Source organism: Phyllobates terribilis, unplaced genomic scaffold (genome assembly GCF_046119375.1).
Source record: "Phyllobates terribilis strain yellow unplaced genomic scaffold, ASM4611937v1 Scaffold_393__1_contigs__length_1774422, whole genome shotgun sequence".
Taxonomy (NCBI): Eukaryota; Metazoa; Chordata; class Amphibia; order Anura; family Dendrobatidae; genus Phyllobates; species Phyllobates terribilis.
In genome coordinates this window covers 575,077-588,076 of record NW_027363153.1, presented here as the reverse complement: position 1 = coordinate 588,076, position 13,000 = coordinate 575,077, and the positions used below count along the sequence as shown (strand labels likewise).

At 43.4% G+C, this 13,000-nt stretch overlaps 5 non-coding genes across 5 annotated transcripts; all 5 read left to right on the top strand.

Annotated features, from left to right (window-relative positions):
• Positions 1–1,058: 1,058 nt before the first annotated feature.
• On the top strand, positions 1,059–1,252 carry LOC141224476 (U2 spliceosomal RNA). Its single transcript, XR_012291888.1, has one exon. It is a non-coding gene; the product is annotated as a U2 spliceosomal RNA (small nuclear RNA).
• Positions 1,253–2,367: 1,115 nt separating this feature from the next.
• On the top strand, positions 2,368–2,558 carry LOC141224369 (U2 spliceosomal RNA). The gene has a single exon (XR_012291797.1). It is a non-coding gene; the product is annotated as a U2 spliceosomal RNA (small nuclear RNA).
• Positions 2,559–3,673: 1,115 nt separating this feature from the next.
• On the top strand, positions 3,674–3,864 carry LOC141224358 (U2 spliceosomal RNA). Its single transcript, XR_012291786.1, has one exon. It is a non-coding gene; the product is annotated as a U2 spliceosomal RNA (small nuclear RNA).
• Positions 3,865–4,979: 1,115 nt separating this feature from the next.
• On the top strand, positions 4,980–5,170 carry LOC141225076 (U2 spliceosomal RNA). The gene has a single exon (XR_012292400.1). It is a non-coding gene; the product is annotated as a U2 spliceosomal RNA (small nuclear RNA).
• A 6,138-nt stretch (positions 5,171–11,308) lies between these two features.
• LOC141224508 (U2 spliceosomal RNA) lies at positions 11,309–11,503 on the top strand. Its single transcript, XR_012291910.1, has one exon. It is a non-coding gene; the product is annotated as a U2 spliceosomal RNA (small nuclear RNA).
• The last annotated feature ends 1,497 nt before the right edge of the window (positions 11,504–13,000 follow it).

The following is a 13,000-nucleotide window of genomic DNA, read 5'->3' as shown; positions in this document are numbered from 1 at the left end:
TTTTTTGTGGAACTCGAAAATGGAGAGAGCTAGGAGAGAAATTTTGGTTAAAAGAGTGGAAAAAGGTGGTTTGGGTTTTCCGAATTTGGACGTGTTTTTTGGTGTGAATATCGTTGTGTTTGTTTTGAAAGTGATTAGGGCGGATGGAAAGTTTTCATCTATGTGTAGGTATTTATTTGGAGCGTATTTGTTTCGTTTAAAGTGGCAAGAAAGGGATTTGCGATGTCCGATTCCTTTTGAGGTGCCTGTATGGTATGTGTGGGTTTATAAGTTTTTGGTGAGGTATGAACTGTGTGATGCAGATGTGAGATTGCTGGAGAATAAGAAGGCTGTGTATAGGATGATTGAATGTAGAGAGGTAGAATGTGGAAAAAATATGGTTAGGGGTGGTGATGTGCAGAAGGTTTGGAAGAAAGTGCGGATGAGTGGTATGACCAACAAACAGAGTGAAGTTGTGTGGCAGTCTTTACATGGAGTATTACCTGTGAGAGAGTTTCAGAGGAATAGAGGTTTGGTGAGGAGTGAAATGTGTCCAAGAAATGGCTGTGGTGGAAGGGAAAGTGTGTTGCATGTTTTTTGGAATTGCCAGTATGCTAGAGATGTGATTGGGAGAATGGGGCCTTTGTGTAAAGAATTGTGTGGTGTGAATTTGTTGTCTTTTGAGTTGTTTATGTTTGGTTTGGGAATATGTGATGGGACGAAGGAAAGAGTCTTGTGGTTGATGCTTGCATGTATAAAGGAAGTGTTATGGGATGTGAGGAATGTGTATGTGTTTAAAAGGAAGGAAATTGCTGTAAAGGATAGTGTGAAGGTGATTTTGGGGAAGATGTATGTGTATTTCCTATGGGACAAAAAGAGGAGAGGGGAAGTGGATGCGGAGGGAATATGGAAAGTTAAAAAGTGGAGATATATTGTTAGTACCTCTTGATTTTTGTTATTGTTGTTTTGAAATATGAAATAAATATTTCCGATGATGATGGGGACAGCAAATTGCGTATTGGATTTGACGCAGCTGTTTTGATGGAATTTTCCTTTGTCTGGTTTCCATAGACTGTGGAATTTCCTCGTCTGAGGAGAAAAAAAAAAAAAAAAAAAAAAATCTGTTCTTATCAGTTTAATATCTGATACGTCCCCTATCTGGGGACCATATATTAAATGGATTTTTAGAACAGGGAGATGGAAAAAGAGCTTGCTCTGTCCACTCCACGCATTGACCTGGTATTGCAGTATCTCCAGGACCGGTGCACCCCTTCTTTAATGCAGTTTCTAAAATCAGAAAGAATTGAATTCAATGTTTTTTGTTCATTTTGCTTGTTTGTCGGATTTTGGGATGGACTCTTTGGCTTTGCTTTTCTTCTCCTCATTGGATTTTTCATGTTCAAAGTTGCAGAAGCCAGATTACAAGCTCATTTTGGTTCAACTTCAGCAACTGTGCATTGCATTGCCATGTAATGTGATGCAATGCTATCTTTCTAGCTCTCCCTTTTTACTTCCTTTTGGATAAACAGACATATTAGGCAAGCATTTTGGAGCTTTCACCTAAATAACTACAGGTGGTGAGATAAGCTGCACAATATAATTGACCTTTCAGTATATTGTTGCACACACACCATCTATTTAGCAAATGCCCTTGTTATCAACAGCAGCCTTTTAAACTCACCTGAGCTAACAGGTATGTGCGCTGGTTACTCTGCTGCGCTTAAAATTTCTTTTTTGGTTTGCTACAATGCCTTTTCTGAAACGTTGTCTCCTTCTGCTGGAACACTGACTTCTTTCATTTAATGCCTGCAGACTATAAAAGAGAACCCAACCCAAAAAGTTTGGTTGATTAGTCTGTGGCATTCTGTTAAACTGTTGCTTATGGCGGTCTCTGTGAGCTTCTCAGCGACATTCAGCCAGCCAGGTATCCTGCCTGCAGTAGATGGAATGTGGCAATGGAACGCTGGCTGCGCGTGTCATAATAGGCTCTGAGCCTTTATATACCTGTGCACAGCAGCAGCCACCTTCAGTCTGCTGCTGGACAGCCAGCAGCAGCAGCAGCAGGAGAGGTATGTAATCAGGAGCCCTCCTGCTAAGGGTAGACAGCTGCTCGTTCCACCCCACCCCCCGCCTTAATTGGTTCTCCTCCCTTCCAACGGTGTTGAGGCGGGTGGGAACAGCAGGGGGTGAAGGTGCTGTGTTTAAAGAGGTGGAGTTATGCAGATCTAAAACGCGTGGATTGCAGCAGCAGCAAGCCGAAAAGTGCAGGCATGTAAGGGATCTAGAGGTTGACAACATGTCTTCTTAACGGGAGTCCAGGAGCTCATCTCCACAAATGGACTTTTCAGGATCCTTGGGTGGCTCCGTAGTTTGAAACCAATTCTGGTTATCGCTTCTCGGCCTTTTGGCTAAGATCAAGTGTAGTATCTGTTCTTATCAGTTTAATATCTGATACGTCCCCTATCTGGGGACCATATATTAAATGGATTTTTAGAACAGGGAGATGGAAAAAGAGCTTGCTCTGTCCACTCCACGCATTGACCTGGTATTGCAGTATCTCCAGGACCGGTGCACCCCTTCTTTAATGCAGTTTCTAAAATCAGAAAGAATTGAATTCAATGTTTTTTGTTCATTTTGCTTGTTTGTCGGATTTTGGGATGGACTCTTTGGCTTTGCTTTTCTTCTCCTCATTGGATTTTTCATGTTCAAAGTTGCAGAAGCCAGATTACAAGCTCATTTTGGTTCAACTTCAGCAACTGTGCATTGCATTGCCATGTAATGTGATGCAATGCTATCTTTCTAGCTCTCCCTTTTTACTTCCTTTTGGATAAACAGACATATTAGGCAAGCATTTTGGAGCTTTCACCTAAATAACTACAGGTGGTGAGATAAGCTGCACAATATAATTGACCTTTCAGTATATTGTTGCACACACACCATCTATTTAGCAAATGCCCTTGTTATCAACAGCAGCCTTTTAAACTCACCTGAGCTAACAGGTATGTGCGCTGGTTACTCTGCTGCGCTTAAAATTTCTTTTTTGGTTTGCTACAATGCCTTTTCTGAAACGTTGTCTCCTTCTGCTGGAACACTGACTTCTTTCATTTAATGCCTGCAGACTATAAAAGAGAACCCAACCCAAAAAGTTTGGTTGATTAGTCTGTGGCATTCTGTTAAACTGTTGCTTATGGCGGTCTCTGTGAGCTTCTCAGCGACATTCAGCCAGCCAGGTATCCTGCCTGCAGTAGATGGAATGTGGCAATGGAATGCTGGCTGCGCGTGTCATAATAGGCTCTGAGCCTTTATATACCTGTGCACAGCAGCAGCCACCTTCAGTCTGCTGCTGGACAGCCAGCAGCAGCAGCAGCAGGAGAGGTATGTAATCAGGAGCCCTCCTGCTAAGGGTAGACAGCTGCTCGTTCCACCCCACCCCCCGCCTTAATTGGTTCTCCTCCCTTCCAACGGTGTTGAGGCGGGTGGGAACAGCAGGGGGTGAAGGTGCTGTGTTTAAAGAGGTGGAGTTATGCAGATCTAAAACGCGTGGATTGCAGCAGCAGCAAGCCGAAAAGTGCAGGCATGTAAGGGATCTAGAGGTTGACAACATGTCTTCTTAACGGGAGTCCAGGAGCTCATCTCCACAAATGGACTTTTCAGGATCCTTGGGTGGCTCCGTAGTTTGAAACCAATTCTGGTTATCGCTTCTCGGCCTTTTGGCTAAGATCAAGTGTAGTATCTGTTCTTATCAGTTTAATATCTGATACGTCCCCTATCTGGGGACCATATATTAAATGGATTTTTAGAACAGGGAGATGGAAAAAGAGCTTGCTCTGTCCACTCCACGCATTGACCTGGTATTGCAGTATCTCCAGGACCGGTGCACCCCTTCTTTAATGCAGTTTCTAAAATCAGAAAGAATTGAATTCAATGTTTTTTGTTCATTTTGCTTGTTTGTCGGATTTTGGGATGGACTCTTTGGCTTTGCTTTTCTTCTCCTCATTGGATTTTTCATGTTCAAAGTTGCAGAAGCCAGATTACAAGCTCATTTTGGTTCAACTTCAGCAACTGTGCATTGCATTGCCATGTAATGTGATGCAATGCTATCTTTCTAGCTCTCCCTTTTTACTTCCTTTTGGATAAACAGACATATTAGGCAAGCATTTTGGAGCTTTCACCTAAATAACTACAGGTGGTGAGATAAGCTGCACAATATAATTGACCTTTCAGTATATTGTTGCACACACACCATCTATTTAGCAAATGCCCTTGTTATCAACAGCAGCCTTTTAAACTCACCTGAGCTAACAGGTATGTGCGCTGGTTACTCTGCTGCGCTTAAAATTTCTTTTTTGGTTTGCTACAATGCCTTTTCTGAAACGTTGTCTCCTTCTGCTGGAACACTGACTTCTTTCATTTAATGCCTGCAGACTATAAAAGAGAACCCAACCCAAAAAGTTTGGTTGATTAGTCTGTGGCATTCTGTTAAACTGTTGCTTATGGCGGTCTCTGTGAGCTTCTCAGCGACATTCAGCCAGCCAGGTATCCTGCCTGCAGTAGATGGAATGTGGCAATGGAATGCTGGCTGCGCGTGTCATAATAGGCTCTGAGCCTTTATATACCTGTGCACAGCAGCAGCCACCTTCAGTCTGCTGCTGGACAGCCAGCAGCAGCAGCAGCAGGAGAGGTATGTAATCAGGAGCCCTCCTGCTAAGGGTAGACAGCTGCTCGTTCCACCCCACCCCCCGCCTTAATTGGTTCTCCTCCCTTCCAACGGTGTTGAGGCGGGTGGGAACAGCAGGGGGTGAAGGTGCTGTGTTTAAAGAGGTGGAGTTATGCAGATCTAAAACGCGTGGATTGCAGCAGCAGCAAGCCGAAAAGTGCAGGCATGTAAGGGATCTAGAGGTTGACAACATGTCTTCTTAACGGGAGTCCAGGAGCTCATCTCCACAAATGGACTTTTCAGGATCCTTGGGTGGCTCCGTAGTTTGAAACCAATTCTGGTTATCGCTTCTCGGCCTTTTGGCTAAGATCAAGTGTAGTATCTGTTCTTATCAGTTTAATATCTGATACGTCCCCTATCTGGGGACCATATATTAAATGGATTTTTAGAACAGGGAGATGGAAAAAGAGCTTGCTCTGTCCACTCCACGCATTGACCTGGTATTGCAGTATCTCCAGGACCGGTGCACCCCTTCTTTAATGCAGTTTCTAAAATCAGAAAGAATTGAATTCAATGTTTTTTGTTCATTTTGCTTGTTTGTCGGATTTTGGGATGGACTCTTTGGCTTTGCTTTTCTTCTCCTCATTGGATTTTTCATGTTCAAAGTTGCAGAAGCCAGATTACAAGCTCATTTTGGTTCAACTTCAGCAACTGTGCATTGCATTGCCATGTAATGTGATGCAATGCTATCTTTCTAGCTCTCCCTTTTTACTTCCTTTTGGATAAACAGACATATTAGGCAAGCATTTTGGAGCTTTCACCTAAATAACTACAGGTGGTGAGATAAGCTGCACAATATAATTGACCTTTCAGTATATTGTTGCACACACACCATCTATTTAGCAAATGCCCTTGTTATCAACAGCAGCCTTTTAAACTCACCTGAGCTAACAGGTATGTGCGCTGGTTACTCTGCTGCGCTTAAAATTTCTTTTTTGGTTTGCTACAATGCCTTTTCTGAAACGTTGTCTCCTTCTGCTGGAACACTGACTTCTTTCATTTAATGCCTGCAGACTATAAAAGAGAACCCAACCCAAAAAGTTTGGTTGATTAGTCTGTGGCATTCTGTTAAACTGTTGCTTATGGCGGTCTCTGTGAGCTTCTCAGCGACATTCAGCCAGCCAGGTATCCTGCCTGCAGTAGATGGAATGTGGCAATGGAACGCTGGCTGCGCGTGTCATAATAGGCTCTGAGCCTTTATATACCTGTGCACAGCAGCAGCCACCTTCAGTCTGCTGCTGGACAGCCAGCAGCAGCAGCAGCAGGAGAGGTATGTAATCAGGAGCCCTCCTGCTAAGGGTAGACAGCTGCTCGTTCCACCCCACCCCCCGCCTTAATTGGTTCTCCTCCCTTCCAACGGTGTTGAGGCGGGTGGGAACAGCAGGGGGTGAAGGTGCTGTGTTTAAAGAGGTGGAGTTATGCAGATCTAAAACGCGTGGATTGCAGCAGCAGCAAGCCGAAAAGTGCAGGCATGTAAGGGATCTAGAGGTTGACAACATGTCTTCTTAACGGGAGTCCAGGAGCTCATCTCCACAAATGGACTTTTCAGGATCCTTGGGTGGCTCCGTAGTTTGAAACCAATTCTGGTTATCGCTTCTCGGCCTTTTGGCTGCGATCGTATGACTGTACCTTGATTGGTGCGAGTCTCCTGGAGGAATCCGGACGCTTTTGTGGAGGATTTTCTGCTTTTTCCTGTGGTATTCCATACCGACAGAATCCAAGATGTCTTTTGTGAAGAACACCATCCGTTTGTCCGTGGATCCATCTGACCAGAACAAGAACAACGTGGTTTTCATTGTCCAAGACATCGTTGAAGGCAAAGCTGGAGCAAGACGTTCTGAGATCTTCAGTGTCAACGAATTTTCACGTCAAGGTAATTATGACGTTACCTTTATGGACCAGGATGTTTGCCTTAATGTCTTTGAATGGCTCCGTGGTCACTCTAGTGACCCCTGCTTGGAAGGAGTTAGATGGGAACCTTTGTTTGGTCTGCAAGAAAAGGAGGTGACTGTGACTGTCTATAACCCTTTTACAGACCCTGAGCTGCTGGAGTGCTTCCTCTCTCGCTACTGTGAATATGTGCGGAAGGGAGTGAAGCAAGTCAATTGTCTAGGAATCTTTAACTGTCAGTATAAATTCCGTGTGAAATTGAAAAGGGATCCTGACAGTGTGGGGGGCTTTAGACACCCTCCATCAAATTTTTCCGTTGCAGGCCATAGAGGTTTCCTCTTTTACCCAGGCCAGCCCATGTTTTGCCGTAGATGCTTTTCTTTCGGACATACCATGGTAACATGCCTTAAAGGGCAGTGTTGCCGAAATTGCAGAAAGGAGGGGCATATGGCCAACCAGTGTCCAGAGGCCAAGTCCTGTGATGTCTGTGGGAGTAGTGATCACATGTATAAGGACTGTCCTATGAGTGCACCTAGACGTTCTGATAAAGAACAGAAGGAGGAGGAGCTGGAGAGGAGGCAGATGGCAAGCGCACTGAAAGTGCTGGAAAGATTGGAGAGGGAGGAGAGAGAGGGAAGGAGGCGGGAAACTGGTAGAGCCTCTCCCTCTACGGCGCCAGAGGAGGTGTCCCTGAGACCATGTTCTTCTTCTGCTGAAGAAATGAGGAAGAAGCGGAGGGAAGAAAAGGAGTTCTGGAGGGAAGTGGCAAAGGTGGAGAAAAAGGCAGTGTCTGCGAGAATATCTAGGAAAGTGGTGGAAGCAGAGCTGCCTGAGATGATGACTTTTGGAGAGGCAATGGACGCAACAGGATGTGAAGTGCAAATCTCGGAACCCGACAGTCCTGAACACCCTTCGGGTCCTGAAAACACTGAAGATTTTTCTTCGGAGGATGATAGGGGTGCAAAGAAGAGTCGTAGGGAGGATGGTGGGGGCAGTGATGATGCAGATTTTAGTGAGCCTCAGAGGAAGATCAGAACTGCCAGAATGAGGAGTGTGGCTGGTGAAGCCAGCGGGTCGGAAACCAGCTGTTCTGTTCTGATGGCGGAGGAGGATAGTGGTGGTGCTGGATAGTGTCACCATATAATATTGTAAATGTTTTTTCTTTTTGTCCTCTTGTGAGCTTTGGTTTAGGCCAAAGGCTATTTCTTTGTGTAATTGGTGAAGGAGTAGAAGTATTATGGGATTTACCATAGTGTCCCAAAATGTAAGAGTGTTTAAAAGTAAAGTAAGAAGAGCTGCTATTTTTGAGTTTTTAGCTATGCAAAATGCATCTATTTTTTGTTTACAAGAATGTGGGGTAGTGGATGGTGTGAAAGGGGATGAATGGTCTTATGGAGCGTCTGTGTGGTCGGGGAGTGCATGTAATAAGAATGATGGTGTGGGTATTTTGGTTAAAGGAAGGGAGGTTGTTTTGAGTGATTATTTGGTTATTGAGGTGGGGAGATGTATCCTTGCTAATTTTGTATACAAGAATGTAAAGTTTTGTGTTATTAATGTTTATGCGCCAGTTGAAAAAAATGAGCGCAAAAATTTATTTGAAAAAATTAAGCTTTTTGTTCCAGGAAGAATACCTGTGGTAATTGTGGGTGATATGAACTGTGATGTGGGGAGAGTGAATGTGGATGTGTCTGGGAAAGCATTATTGGAGTTAGTGAATGATTTTGGGTTGTGTGATATGCAGCGCGTGTGTAACATGAATCCTTTGTTGAACACTTTCTTTTCTGAGAGTGGTAGGGTACAATCCAGATTGGATTATTGTTTTATTTCTAAAAATATGGTTTCTGTTAATTATAGGCAGGAAAACGTTCTTTTTTCAGATCATGTGTGTATGTTGTGTGAGTTGGATATAAAAGTTGATGGAGTGTTTGGGAGAGGATTGTGGAAGTTAAATGTTAAATTGTTAGAGAATGAAGATGTGAGAAAGGAGTATGAAAGGCGGTATGAAGAATGGTGTAAGCATAAAAATGAGTTTGGGAATGTTTGTGAAGAAACAAACAAAAATGTTCTTTAAAAATTTAGGATACAAGTATGCAGCAATTAAAAGAGAGAGTTTTGTTAAACTGAACGCGCGGTTGAGCGTTTTGTATAAGTTAAGGGAAGGAGGAGTTGAGGTGGAGGAGGATATTTTAGAGGTAAAAAAGGAGATTAGCGAGTTTTTGTTGGAGAGAGGGAGAAGCATAGTGTTTAGGGCAAAGATTGATAAGATGGAGCAGGATGAGAAATGTTCTCGGTTTTTCTTTAAAAAAGTTTTTGGAAAGAAACAGAGTATGAGCGTGGTGTATGGAGCAGATGGAAGTGAGGTGAGTGGAGAGGATATGTGTGAAGAGGTGGCTAAGTTTTATGAGGATCTGTATGCAGTGAAACAGAGGGATGAATGTTTGGAGAATGATGTTTTGAGTGTGTTAGAGAGTAAGTTGAGTGAAGCAGAAAGAGAGAGAGTGATGGGTGAGGTGACTGGTGATGAGGTATGGAAGGTTATGTGTAGTATGGCTTTGAATAAGACGCCGGGGGAGGATGGCCTCCCAGTAGAATTTTATCGTGTGATGTGGGGTGTGATTGGTAAGGACTTTGTGGATGTATGTAAGTATATGTGGGGAAACATGGAGGTGGCTGAGAGTATGCGTGCAGGTATGGTTGTGTTAATTCCTAAGAAAGGGGATTTGAAAAGTCTGAGGAATTGGAGGCCAATAACGTTACTTAATTGTGATTATAAAATCTATGCAAAACTTATGGCTAATAGGATGCGTGATGTGATAGAGAGTGTGATTGGGGATGAGCAGTGTTGTGCGGTACCTGGGAGGCGGATTCATGAGTGTGTGTGTATGTTAAGAGATTGTCTATGGGATTGCATGGGTCGTAAGAAGAGTGTATTTTTGTTAAGTTTGGATTTTGAAAAGGCTTATGATAGGTTGTCGCATGGTTTTTTGTTCAGAGTGTTGTTAAAAATGGGTTTTCCGGCTGATTTTGTTGGGCGAGTGAGAAGTTTGTATGCGGGTGTTTATAGCTGTGTTTTAATGAATGGGTATGTGGGTAGGAAAGTGAATGTGTTTTCGGGTGTGCGACAGGGGTGTCCTTTGTCCCCTGTAGCATTTATTTGTGCAATTGAGCCATTGTTGTGTATGCTGAGGAAAGATAAGGTAATTCGTGGTGTGCAAGTGCCGGGAGGTGGAGGAAAAGAATGGAAGGTGAGTGGTTATATGGATGACGTGTGTGTATTATGTGATTCTGAATGTTCGGTGAGGCGGGTGAAGTTGTTAGTGTCTATTTTTTGTGGTGCATCTGCGTTTAAAGTGAATTGGGAAAAGAGTGAGTGTAAGGGTTTTGGAGGCGGAAGTTTAAGTAGGGATGTAGGTGTGAATGTAGTGAATGGACCTATTAAAGTTTTGGGTGTGAAGTTTTCAGAGAGTTTGGATGGGAAAGAAAGTTGGGATGATGCGAAAGGAAAAGTTGAGCAGAAGTTGAATTTTTGGAAATTGAGGAGTTTATCCTTTTTTGGGAAGATTTTAATTGTTAAGAGTGTGGCGTTGCCAATATTTTTATATATTGCGGTAGTATTTCCACCAGGATATATGTGTATGAGAAGCTTGAATAGAATTTTATTTGTTTTTTTGTGGAACTCGAAAATGGAGAGAGCTAGGAGAGAAATTTTGGTTAAAAGAGTGGAAAAAGGTGGTTTGGGTTTTCCGAATTTGGACGTGTTTTTTGGTGTGAATATCGTTGTGTTTGTTTTGAAAGTGATTAGGGCGGATGGAAAGTTTTCATCTATGTGTAGGTATTTATTTGGAGCGTATTTGTTTCGTTTAAAGTGGCAAGAAAGGGATTTGCGATGTCCGATTGCTTTTGAGGTGCCTGTATGGTATGTGTGGGTTTATAAGTTTTTGGTGAGGTATGAACTGTGTGATGCAGATGTGAGATTGCTGGAGAATAAGAAGGCTGTGTATAGGATGATTGAATGTAGAGAGGTAGAATGTGGAATAAATATGGTTAGGGGTGGTGATGTGCAGAAGGTTTGGAAGAAAGTGCGGATGAGTGGTATGACCAACAAACAGAGTGAAGTTGTGTGGCAGTCTTTACATGGAGTATTACCTGTGAGAGAGTTTCAGAGGAATAGAGGTTTGGTGAGGAGTGAAATGTGTCCAAGAAATGGCTGTGGTGGAAGGGAAAGTGTGTTGCATGTTTTTTGGAATTGCCAGTATGCTAGAGATGTGATTGGGAGAATGGGGCCTTTGTGTAAAGAATTGTGTGGTGTGAATTTGTTGTCTTTTGAGTTGTTTATGTTTGGTTTGGGAATATGTGATGGGACGAAGGAAAGAGTCTTGTGGTTGATGCTTGCATGTATAAAGGAAGTGTTATGGGATGTGAGGAATGTGTATGTGTTTAAAAGGAAGGAAATTGCTGTAAAGGATAGTGTGAAGGTGATTTTGGGGAAGATGTATGTGTGTTTCCTATGGGACAAAAAGAGGAGAGGGGAAGTGGATGCGGAGGGAATATGGAAAGTTAAAAAGTGGAGATATATTGTTAGTACCTCTTGATTTTTGTTATTGTTGTTTTGAAATATGAAATAAATATTTCCGATGATGATGGGGACAGCAAATTGCGTATTGGATTTGACGCAGCTGTTTTGATGGAATTTTCCTTTGTCTGGTTTCCATAGACTGTGGAATTTCCTCGTCTGAGGAGAAAAAAAAAAAAAAAAAAAAAAAATCTGTTCTTATCAGTTTAATTTCTGATACGTCCCCTATCTGGGGACCATATATTAAATGGATTTTTAGAACAGGGAGATGGAAAAAGAGCTTGCTCTGTCCACTCCACGCATTGACCTGGTATTGCAGTATCTCCAGGACCGGTGCACCCCTTCTTTAATGCAGTTTCTAAAATCAGAAAGAATTGAATTCAATGTTTTTTGTTCATTTTGCTTGTTTGTCGGATTTTGGGATGGACTCTTTGGCTTTGCTTTTCTTCTCCTCATTGGATTTTTCATGTTCAAAGTTGCAGAAGCCAGATTACAAGCTCATTTTGGTTCAACTTCAGCAACTGTGCATTGCATTGCCATGTAATGTGATGCAATGCTATCTTTCTAGCTCTCCCTTTTTACTTCCTTTTGGATAAACAGACATATTAGGCAAGCATTTTGGAGCTTTCACCTAAATAACTACAGGTGGTGAGATAAGCTGCACAATATAATTGACCTTTCAGTATATTGTTGCACACACACCATCTATTTAGCAAATGCCCTTGTTATCAACAGCAGCCTTTTAAACTCACCTGAGCTAACAGGTATGTGCGCTGGTTACTCTGCTGCGCTTAAAATTTCTTTTTTGGTTTGCTACAATGCCTTTTCTGAAACGTTGTCTCCTTCTGCTGGAACACTGACTTCTTTCATTTAATGCCTGCAGACTATAAAAGAGAACCCAACCCAAAAAGTTTGGTTGATTAGTCTGTGGCATTCTGTTAAACTGTTGCTTATGGCGGTCTCTGTGAGCTTCTCAGCGACATTCAGCCAGCCAGGTATCCTGCCTGCAGTAGATGGAATGTGGCAATGGAACGCTGGCTGCGCGTGTCATAATAGGCTCTGAGCCTTTATATACCTGTGCACAGCAGCAGCCACCTTCAGTCTGCTGCTGGACAGCCAGCAGCAGCAGCAGCAGGAGAGGTATGTAATCAGGAGCCCTCCTGCTAAGGGTAGACAGCTGCTCGTTCCACCCCACCCCCCGCCTTAATTGGTTCTCCTCCCTTCCAACGGTGTTGAGGCGGGTGGGAACAGCAGGGGGTGAAGGTGCTGTGTTTAAAGAGGTGGAGTTATGCAGATCTAAAACGCGTGGATTGCAGCAGCAGCAAGCCGAAAAGTGCAGGCATGTAAGGGATCTAGAGGTTGACAACATGTCTTCTTAACGGGAGTCCAGGAGCTCATCTCCACAAATGGACTTTTCAGGATCCTTGGGTGGCTCCGTAGTTTGAAACCAATTCTGGTTATCGCTTCTCGGCCTTTTGGCTAAGATCAAGTGCAGTGATCTACCGGTTGCTGCCTTGGTCTTGGCTGAGAGGTGCCTTGGGTACCCGGCTCCTTGGCCTCGGGGGATCGCTGCATGTAGCAGTGCGGCTTCACCCCCTTGCTGCTTTTGGGGAGTCGGATTAGTCCCTGGGCAACGAGGGGCGATCAGCCTGCCTGCTTTTTTTAAGTAGGCGAGGAGGATTTTTGCCACGTTTGGTGTGAAGATATGGACGGGAGAAGCCCAAATATGCTGACCTGTGAAGAGGTCCCAGTTTTTGCAAGACTGAAGAATGCAGTGCGGTTTATTTTTTTGGATCCAGAGAAGAAGAAGTCTGGCTTGTTTTTTTTGGTAGAGAAAATTT